An 11,287-nucleotide genomic window follows, 5' to 3' on the forward strand; every position below is an offset into this window, starting at 1 on the left:
CTCTACAACTTCTATTCCCTAGTTTCTGGTCCCATCAACATCATGGGTGATTTTAGGTGCCTGGAATCTAAAATCACATTGAATACTCTCAATCCTACATTTTCTCAACTTTCTCGACACCAATGACTATGGGTCACACCTAGCTTAAACATTGCCCACTTGGAGATTTCAAGGAGTTCTGACATCAATATTTAACCATTTTCTCACATGTCCAGGAAGAAGGGGAGATCAGTTACTGTTCTTTGTGTTCACCCTGTCAATGCCCTCCAGTCAAAGACCATCAGGAACATACCTATTGTTGAACAAGTTGATTTACTCCTTGTAGCTTGAGAGAGTGCATGCCATGGAGAACTATGGAATATCTCAGTAAGAATGCTGTTAGAAAGAACCTATTCTAGGATTTGGGCTTTGATTGGGTGATTTCGAGGAGAGTCCAGGGAAGTGAGGCTTCACTCAAAATTGGGTGCTGTTGGGAAGAAAGGACATGCAATGATTCTTTGCAGAGGAGTGTCTTTGTAGTATACCAACTGGTTCTTTTTCTTGTATGTGTGGTATATCAAGTGGTTCTTTTTCTTCTTTTTCTATTATAAACAGTGCTGCTCTGAATCTTTATTTTATATGTCCCCTAGTATAACTGTTTAAGAGTTTCTCTAGAAAATAAAAGTAGGAGTAGAAATATCTGGGTCTTGAGGAGTACAAATATTCCACTTCAGATGAAATTAGCAGATTGTTTTCCAAGTCAATTGTAACAACATCCTTGAGCCATGTCCTCAGAGCAGTTGGTGGACTTCTTAATTTTTGTGAGTCTACTAGAAGAAATGGTATTTTATAGTTGTTTAATTTGCATTGCCTGTTTAAAAAATAATGAAGCTGAGCATCTTTTCAAGGGTTTACTCACAGTTTAGGTTTTATCTTCTGGGAAATATCTACTTCTACCTTTTGCCCACTTTTCTATTGCTTATTTGTCTTTTTCTCAATAACTCTTAGGAGTTTTTATGTATTCTGGGTAATAATTCTCTGTGGAGTAAAGATGTTTTAAAAACAAGTTTGATCTCATATTTTATTTCTTTATAATATAACAGAAATTGTTAATTTTACTGTAGATATATTTATTAATATTTATTTTTATGTTTAGTGTATTCTTTCTATTTTTTTTTGAGACTTAATCTACACTAAAGTAAATACATTATTCCACATTTTCTTCTAAAAGTTTAAACATTTTACCCTACGATTTTTGAACTATCACTAATTGATTATTTTATATGGCTTAAGGTAGGGATCTATTTTTTCAGATGGTAACCTATTATCCCAGCTTAATCTCAGTGACCTGCTATGATTTATTCATACATCAAATGTTCATGTATACATAGCTTGTTTCATTAGCCTATTGTCTATTCCTGCATGAATACCACACTTTGTATATTACTAGAGATGTAATAAGTTTTGCTATCTGGTAGGGTGTTTCTCCTCCCTCTTTCTTTTCCAGGAGTGTCTTGGCTATTCTTGGGTCTTCTGCTTGTTAAGTTCTTTGAAAATATTGTGAAATTTTTATTGGAATTGTTTGGAATCTATAGAAAGAACTAGCATTTAAGTCTTCATATTCAGGAACATGTATACCTCTTTTTAAATTTAGGTCTTCTACTTTACAAAACTTCTATAATAAAGTTTTATAAATCACAATATATAGATTTTACACATATTTTGCTATATGTATTCTTAGCTTACTTGTTATACATTGTGTTGCAGATTATCCATAAAGATAGCTGCAATAATCCCTACCATCCTGATGCATATCCATTTACAATGCTTTTTTCCTATCTCATGAAGAATAAAATTTATTTCCAGCCCCCTGAAGCTGGGCTAGCCTTGTGAATTGCTTTGGCCCACAGAATATAGTAGAAGTGATACCACAGAACTTTCAAGACTAAGTTTTCAAACTAATTTTGTTCTCTCATGATATAGTTTGGATGTTCATCTGCTCCAAATCTCATGTTGAAGTATGTATTAGTCAGTTCTCACACTGCTATAAAGAATTGCCTAAGACTAGATAATTTATAAAGAAAAGAGGTTTAATTGACTCACAGTTCTGCATGGCTGGGGAAGCCTCAGGAAATCATGGCAGAAAGGGAAGAGGCACATCTCACATGGCAGCAGGTGAGAGAGAGCAAGTGCGTGAAAAAGGAACAGTCAGACACTTATGAAACCATCAGATCTCGTGAGAACTCAGTCACTATCATGAGAACAGCATGGGGGACATGTCCCCATGATCCAATTACCTCCCACCAGTTCTCTCCCTTGATGCATGGGGATTGTGGGGATTACAATTCAAGATGAGATTTGGGTGGGGAACAAAACCTAAACATGAAAATGTAATCCCCAGTGTGGGAGATGGGGCCTGGTGGGAGGTGTTTGGGTCATGGGAGTGGATCCCTTACAAATGGGTGGGTGCTGTCCTCACGAATTCTCTCAAGATCTGGTTTTTACAAAGTGTGTAGCACCTCTTTCCCTCTCTCTCTTGCTCCTGCTCTTGCTGTGTGATGTGCTGGCTCCTCCTTCACCTTCCGTCATGGTTGTATGCTTCCTGAGGCCCTCACCAGAAGCAGATTTCTATGCCATGTTTCTTGTACAGCTTGCAGAACTGTGAGCCAATTAAACCTCTTTTCTTTATAAATTACCCAGCCTCAGGTATTTCTTTACAGCAGTGCAAGAATGGCCTAACACACTGCATTTTGCCATTGGCCAAATTCTAGTCTTCCATTATAATGCTAATACAAATATTTGCCCCGGGTTATCTCACATTTTCTTTCATTTTAGTTTAGTTTAGTTTTTTTTTTGAGACGGCGTCTCGTTCTGTTGTCCAGGCTGGAGTGCAGTGGCGCATTCTTGGCTCACTGCAAGCTCCTCCTCCCGGGTTCACACCATTCTCCTGCCTCAGCCTCCTGAGTAGCTGGGACTACAGGCGCCCACCACCATGCCTGGCTAATTTTTTGTGTTTTTTAGTAGAGATGGGGTTTCACCATGTTAGCGAGGATGCTCTTGATCTCCTGACCTCGTGATCTGCTCACCTCGGCCTCCCAAAGTGCTGGGATTACAGGCATGAGCCACTGTGCCCAGCCTCATTTTAATTTTTGTAGGTACATAGTAGGTGTACATATTTATGGGGTACATGAGATATTTTGATACAGGCAAACAATGTGTAATAATCACATCAGGTTAATGGGTATTTACCTTTTACCCATAAAAGTTTTTATTCTTTATCCAAATAATCCAGTTATACCCTTTTAGTCATTTTAAAATGTACAATAAATTGTTGTTGACTGTAGTCACCATGTTGTGTTATCAAATATTGGATGTTATTCATTCTGCTTGATTATATTTTTGTACCACTTAACCATCTCCACTTCCCCACCTTTACCCTACACTACCCTTCTTAGCCTCTGGTAACCATCATTCTACTCTCTATCTCCATGAGTTCAATTATTTTCATTTTTAGCTCCCACAAATAAGTGAGAATGCATGAAGTTTATTTTTCTGTGCCTGACTTATTTTACATAACATAATCACCTCTATACTTCTATCCATGTTGTTGCAAATGACTGAATCTCATTCTTTTTTATGACTGAGTAGTATTCCCTTGCATATATATAGTATATGTACTACATTTTCTTTATCCATGTATCTATTGATGGACACTTAGGTTGCTTCCAGATCTTGGCTATGGTTAATAGTAATGCAGTAAACATGGGAGTGCAGATATTCCTTTGATATACTGATTTCCTTTCTTTTGGAAAGATATATCTAGCAGTGGGATTGCTGGATCCTATGGTAGTTCTATTTTTAGTTTTTTGAGGAACCTCTCAACTGTTCTTTACAGTGGTTGTACTAATTTACACTCCCACCAACAGTGTACAAGGGCTTCCTTTTCTTTACATCCTTTCCTGCATTTGTTGTTACCTGTCTTTTGGATAAAAAGCCATTTTAACTGTGGTGAGATGATATCACATTGTAGTTTTGATTTGCACTTCTCTGATGATCAGTGACGGTAATTACTTTTTCATATGCCTGTTTGCCACTTGTATGTCTTCCTTTGAGAAATGTCTAGTCAGATCTTTTGCCCAAGTTATTGAATTATTAGACATTTTTCCTGTTAAGTTGTTTGAGCTCCTTACGTATTCTAATTATTAATCCTTTACCAGATGGATAGTTTGCAAATATTTTCTCCCATTCTGTGGATTTTCTCTTCACTTTGATAATTGTTTCCTTTGCTGTGCAGAAGATTTTTTTTAACATGATGTGATCCTATTTGTCCATTTTTGTTTTGGTTGCCTGTGCTTATGAACTATGACTCACTAAATCTTTGCCCAGCCCATGTCCTGGAGAGTTTCCCCAATATTTTCTTGTAATAGTTTCAGTTTAAGGTCTTAGATTTAAGTCTTTAATCCATTTTAATTTTATTTTCATATATGGCGAGAAATAGGGTTCTAGTTTCATTCTTCTGCACATGGATATTAGTTTTCCCAGTACCACTTATTGAAGAGACTGTCCTTTCCCCAATGTATTTTTTTGGCACCTTTGTAGAAATCAAGTTCACTGTAGATGAATGGATTTGTTTCTGGATTCTCTATTCTGTTCCATTGGTCTATGTGTCTGTTTTTATGCCAGTATCATGCTGTTTTAGTTACTATAGCTCTGTACTATAATTTTAAGTCAGGTAATGTGATTCCTCCAGTTTTGTTCTTTTTGCTCAGGATACCTTTGGCTGAAGAATGTCATTGATATTTTGATACAGATTGCACTGAATATGTAGATTGCTTTGGGTGGTATGAACATTTAAACAATATTGATATTTCCAATCCACAAATATGGAATATGTTTCCTTTTTTGTGTGTCCTTTTCAATTTGTTTTATCAGTGTTTTACAGTTTTCATTGTAGATATCTTTCACTTTGGTTAACTTAACTCTTAGATATTTTATTTTATTTGTAGCTATTGTAAATAGGATTACTTTCTTGATTTCTTTTTCAGATTGTTTGTTGTTGGCATATAGAAATGCCATTGATTTTTGTATGTTGATTTTGTATTCTGTCACTTTGCTCTTTTTTTTTTTTTTTTTTTTGGGTGCAGTCTTTGGGTTTGTCCAGATATCATCTGCAAACAAGGATACTTTGACTTCTTTCTTCCCAATTTGGATGCCCTTTATTTCATTCCTTGTCTGATTGTTGTAGCTGGGACTTCCAGTAGTATGTTGAATAACAGTGGTGAAAGTGGGCATCCTTTTCTTGTTCCAGATTTTAGGGTAAGGGCTATCAGTTTTTCCACATCAGTATGATACTAGTTGTTGGTCTATCATATGACTTTTATTGTGTTGAGGTATGTTTGTTCTACACCCAGTTTTTTAAGGAGTTTTATTATGAAGGGATGTTGAATTTTGTCAAATGCTTTTTCAGCGTTGGTTAAAATGACAATAGGGTTTTTGTTCTTCGTTCTGTTGATATGATGTATCACACTGATTAACTTGCATATGTTGAAACATCCTTGGATAAATCCCAGTTAGTTATGATTAATCATGTTTTTAACATGTTGTTGAATTTAATTTGCTATTATTTTGTTGAGGATTTTTGCATCAATGTTCATCATGGATATTGGCCTGTAGGGTTGTGGTTTTTTTGTTTGTTTGTTTGTTTGTTTTGCATTTTTGCATTTTTGTTGGATTTTGGTATCAGGGTGATACTGGCCTGGTAGGATGAGTTTGGAAGTATTCCCTCCTCCTCTGTTTTTGAGAATAGTTTGAATAGGATTAGTATTTGTTCTTCTTTAAACATTTAGTAAAATTCAGCAGTGAAGCCATTGGGTCCTGGGCTTTTCTTCGTGGGAAATGTTTCATTACAGCTTCAATCTTGTTACTTTTTTTTTTTTTTTTTTTTTTAGACAGGTTCTCGCTCTGTTGCCCAGGCTGGAATGCAGTGCTGCCATCACAGCTCACGGCAACTTTTACCTCCTGGGCTCTAGTGATCCTCCCACCTCCCCACCTCAGCCTCCTGAGTTGCTGGGATCACAGGTGCACCACCATGCCTGGCTAATTTTTGTATATTTTGTACAGACAGGGTTTTGGCATGTTGTCTAGGCTGGTGTCAAACTCTTGGGTTCAAGCAATCCTCCTGCCTGGTTTTTACTCGGACCATGCTGGCAGTTGATAAGATTGTTCCCACTCAGATTAAGGGTGGGTCTGCCTTTTCCAGTTGACTTGCTCAAATGTTAATCTCTTTCGGTCACACCCTCACAGAAACACCTAGGAATAATACTTTACATCCTTCAATCCAATCAAGTTGACATTCAGTATTAACCATCACAGTGACCTTCTTTGTCTCTTTTTATGGTTTTTGTCTTGAAATCTATTTTGTCTGATATAAGTATAGTTACTCCTGCTCTTTTTTGGTTTCTATTTGCATGGAATATTTTTTCCATCTCTTTATTTTCAGCCTATGTGTGTCTTTATAGATGAAGTATGTTTCTTGAAGGCAAGGAATTGTTGGATCTTATTTTGTAATCTATTCAGCCACTCAACTTCTTTTGTTTGGAGAGTTTAGTTTATTTACATTCAATGTTATCATTGTTAAGTAAAGACTTATTTCTGCCATTTTGTTATTTTTTATTCTGGTTGTTTCATGGTCTTCTTCTTTTCTTCTTTCCTGTCTTCCTTTTAGTGAAGGTGCTTTTCTCTGATGACATGTTTTAATTTATTGCTTTTTATATTTTGTGTATCTGTTGTATGTTTCTAAATTTGAAGTTACGATGAGGCTTGCAAATAGTATCTTATAACCTATTGTTTTAAACTGATGACAACTTAACAGTGATTGCATAAACAAACTAACAAATAAGTAAAGAGAAACTAATAAAAACTCTACACTTTAACATCATGCCCCTACTTTTAACTTTTTGTTGTTTCTACTTATATTTTATTGTAATGTCTTTGTCTTGAAAAGTTATAATTATTATTTTTGATCACTTCATCTTTTAGTCTTCCTACTCAAGATATGAGTAGCTTGCACACCATAATTACAGTGCTATGATATCCTGTTTTTTTGTGTACTTACTATTACTATTGAGTTTTGTGCCTTCAGATAATTTCTTATTTTTTATTAATGTCCTTTTCTTTCAGATTAAGGAACTCTCTTTAGCTTTCTTATAGGATAGGTCTGGTGTTGATGAAATCTCTCAGCTTCTGTTTGTCTGGGAAAGTCTTGAATTCCTTCATGTTTGAATAATATTTTCACCAGATATACTATTCTGCAATAAAAGTTCTTTTTCCTTTGGCACTTTAAATATATTACGTCACTCTTTCCTGACCTGCAAGGCTTCCACTGAGAAGTCTGCTGCCAGGCATATTGAAGCTCCACTGTATGTAATTTGTTTATTTTCTCTTCCTACTTTTAGAATCCTTTATTATTCACCTTTGGGAGTTTGATTATTGAATGTCTTGAGTTAATGTTATTTGGGTTAAATCTGCTTAGTAACCTTCTTGCACTTGAATATTGATATCTTTCTCTAAGTTTGGGAAGCTCTCTGTTATTATCCCTTTGAATAAATATTCTACCTTCATCTCTCTATTTCCTCTTCAAGGCCCAAAACTCTTACATTTTCCCTTTTGAAGTTATTTTCTAAATATCATAGGCATACGTTCATTCTCTTCTATTCTTCTTTCTTTTGTCTCCTATAACTGTGTATTTTCAAATAGCCTGTCTTCAAGCTCACTAATTCTTTCTTCTGCTTGATTAATTCCACTATTAATAGACTCTGATGCATTCTTTAGTATTTCAATTGCAGTTTTTAACTCCAGAATTTCTACTTGATTCTTTTAAATTATTTCAATCTCTTTGTTAAATTTATCTGATAGGATTCTGAATTCCTCTCTGCATTCTCTTGAAATTTCTTGAGTTTCCTCAAAAGAGCCATTTTGAATTATCTGTCTGAAAGGTCACACGTCTCTCTCTCTCTCTCTGGGATTAGTCATTGGTTACTTATTTAGTTCATTTGATGAGGTCATATTTCCTGAACGGTCTTGATGCTTGTGAATGTTCATTGATGTCTGGGCTTGTTTGTACCCTTCCTTCCTGGGAAGGCTTTCTAGGTATTCAAAGGAACTTGGGTGTTGTGATTTAGTTTTTGGTGACTGCAGCTGTATCTGCATTAGGGGGCACCCCAAGTCCAGTAACACTGTGGCTCCTGCAGATTTGAAGAGATACCAACCTATGGTCTTAGATAAGATCTAGAAGAATTCTCTGGATTATCAGACATAGACTCTTATTCTCTTCCTTTTCTTTCTCCAAAACAGAGTCACTCTCTTTCTCCTCTCTCTCTCTCTCTCTCTCTTTCTCTCTCTGTCTCTCTGCCCCCCTTCTCTCTCTCTCTTTGTGTGTGCTGAGCTGCCTGGAGCTAGAAGAAGGGTGACACATGTACCCCTGTGGCCACCACAATGGAGACTGTGCTGAGTCAGACCCAAAGCCAGCACAGCACCAGGTGTCACCAAAGACCTGTGGTAACCACTGTCTGGCTACCGCCTATGTTTGCTCAAGGCCCTAAGGCTCTAGAGTCAGCAGGTGGCAACGCCAACCAGGCTTGTATCCATTACTTCAGGATGCCAAGTTTCCAACAGTCCGGGGCAGGTCCACGGATGCCATCTGGGAGCCAGGACCTGGGGTGAGAAACTTTAGGAATCTACCTGGTGCTCTATTCTACTGCAGCTGAGCTGGTACCCAAGCCCAAGGCAATGTCTTTCTCATTCTTCCCTCTCCTTTCCTCAAGCAGAGTTGTCTCTCCCCTTGGCCACCACTGCCCCAGGCCCACGGTGAATACTGCCTGGCTACTGCTGATGTTCATTCAAGGATCAAGGGCTCTTGAGTCAGCTTATAAATGCTGCCAAGCACAGGACTTTCCTTTCAAGGCAGTGGACTCCACTATGGCCACTAGGGCAGGTCCAGAAATGCCATTGAAGAGCCAAACCCTGGAATTGGGGACCCCAAGAGCTCACTTGGTTCTCTACTCCACTGAGGCCACACTGGTACCTAAGCTGCAAGACAAAGTCCCCTTTATCCTTCCTTCTACTTTTCTCAAGGAGAAGGAGCCCCTTCCCATAGCCACTGCAGCTGGAAAGGTGCTTGGTGACATCTGAAGTCAACATGTCTCTTAGTCTCACCCAAGGCCAATGGCAAGTTCTTCCTGCAAATTATTGAGGGTCCCTGGCCTCTAGAGTGAGCAGGTGATGAATGCTGCTGGGACTGGGTCATTCCCTTCAAAGCAATGGGTTTCCTTCTGGCCCAGAGTGTCTAGAAATGTTGTCTGGGAACTAGGGCCTGAAATGGGGGACTCAGCACTCTGTCTTATGTCCTATCCTACTGTGGCTGAGCTGACATCCAACTTGCAATACACAGTCCTGTTTACTCTTCCTGCTCCTCTCCTCACGCCACACAAAGGAGTCTCTTTCAAAGCTGCAAGCTGTGATGCTTGGTGTTGGCAGAGGGATGATGCAAGCACTCCCTTGGCTACACCAGCTGGTGTCTCACTAGATCATATGCCCCCCAAGTCCACTGGCTTCAAGCCCAGCACAACATCAGGAGTTCCCCCTAGAATTGCAGTCCTTGTGACCTAAACAGACTTTTAAAAGTTTCTTTAGGACCCCAGAGCACTTCAACCTATGGTCGTGAATCTTTTTGGAACTCAAGTTCCAACCATTGGGATGTGTAATTCCTCTCTGGCAAGGGCTGGTCTAAATGCTCCCTCCGTGGGTGCTGGCTGAGTTCTGCCTGGTGTTGTTTCTTGCTGTGACAGAGCAGCACTGGGTTCCAACGCAAAGCCCCACAATGACTGCACTATTCCTCCTGCAAGTGCAGAGATTCTCTCTCTGTTCCATGCGGCAGCTGCTGGGTGATGAGGGAGGGGTGGTGTCAGCAATTCAAGACTGCCTTTCTTACCTTTATCACCTCTTTCAGGGATATGAAGTTAAAACCAGGTATTGTGATCACTCATTGGATTTTTGGTTGCTACGAGGGTGCTTTTTTTGTGTGGATAGTTGTTCAATCTGGTGTTTTTGCAGGGAAGACAATCAGTGGAGGCTTCTATTCAGCCATCTTGCTTCACCTCCCTTGGTAATCTCACATTTAATGAGTGCTAAGTACTTTGAGCTCACTGTGCTTTTAAATTTTGTTTTACTTCTGGCTGCTTAAAAATTTCCCCATCTCTGGCCAGGTGCCGTGGCTCACGCCTGTAATCCCAGCACTTTGGAAGGCTGAGGTGGGCGGATCACGAGGTCAGGAGTTTGAGATCAGCCGGGCCAACATAGTGAAATTCTGTCTCTACCAGAAATACAAAAATTAGCCAGACATGGTGGCACGTGCCTGTAGTCCCAGCTACTTGGGAGGCTGAGGCAGGAGAATCACTCGAACTGGAAGGCAGAGGTTGTAGTGAGCCTAGACTGCGCCATTGCATTCCAGCCTGGGTGACAAGTGTTGACACTCCATCTGGAAAAAAAAAAAAAAATTCCCCCATCTCTTGAAGCCAGCAATGCAAAACAAATATCATTTAAGCAGGACCTAGTTGTTTTGAAACAGGAAGACCTCTCAAACATCTAGTCTCAAGTATTTAGCAGAGAAGTTCCACATATCACTTTTTACCTATTGCAATCTGGCTTTAACCCCCACTACACGTCGAAACTACTTATGCCAAGTCACTCAATGTTTTAATTGTTGCCAAGTTTAACATGCGCTTTTAACTTATTTTCATACGTAAGCCCCCTGCCCATGCAGTCCCGAATGCTCCCTTTTTCTTGAAACTCTTTTGTTCTTTTGATTGTGTGGTATAGTTATCTCCTATATATTCTCCTATCTTACTGGCTGTGCCTTTTTTAGCCTTCTTGGGGAGGTCCTTTTAACCTTTCTACACATACTGATGTCCTCAGAAATCTATCTGCAGCTTTCTTCACCTTCTACTTTGCATACTTTCCTGAAATAATTTCATCAACTGCTAGGCTCAGTATGCTGAATTCCCCCCATCATGTCTTGTACTTCCAAGCTTTTATACATGCTTCTCCCTCTGCTTGGAGTGTGTCCTCTCATACTTTTGAAAACCAGATTAACAAGTCTTTCTAAGAAAGACTCAACTCAGGTCTGTTCTCCAAGATGCCTTTGCTGACATCTAATCTACATGCTTCCAGAGCACCTTGTATCTACCTCCGCCATTGCATTTTACACACTATATTGTAATCATCTGTTTACTGATTTGTCTTCCTGACATAG

Source organism: Macaca fascicularis, chromosome 14, assembly GCF_037993035.2.
Source record: "Macaca fascicularis isolate 582-1 chromosome 14, T2T-MFA8v1.1".
Taxonomy (NCBI): Eukaryota; Metazoa; Chordata; class Mammalia; order Primates; family Cercopithecidae; genus Macaca; species Macaca fascicularis.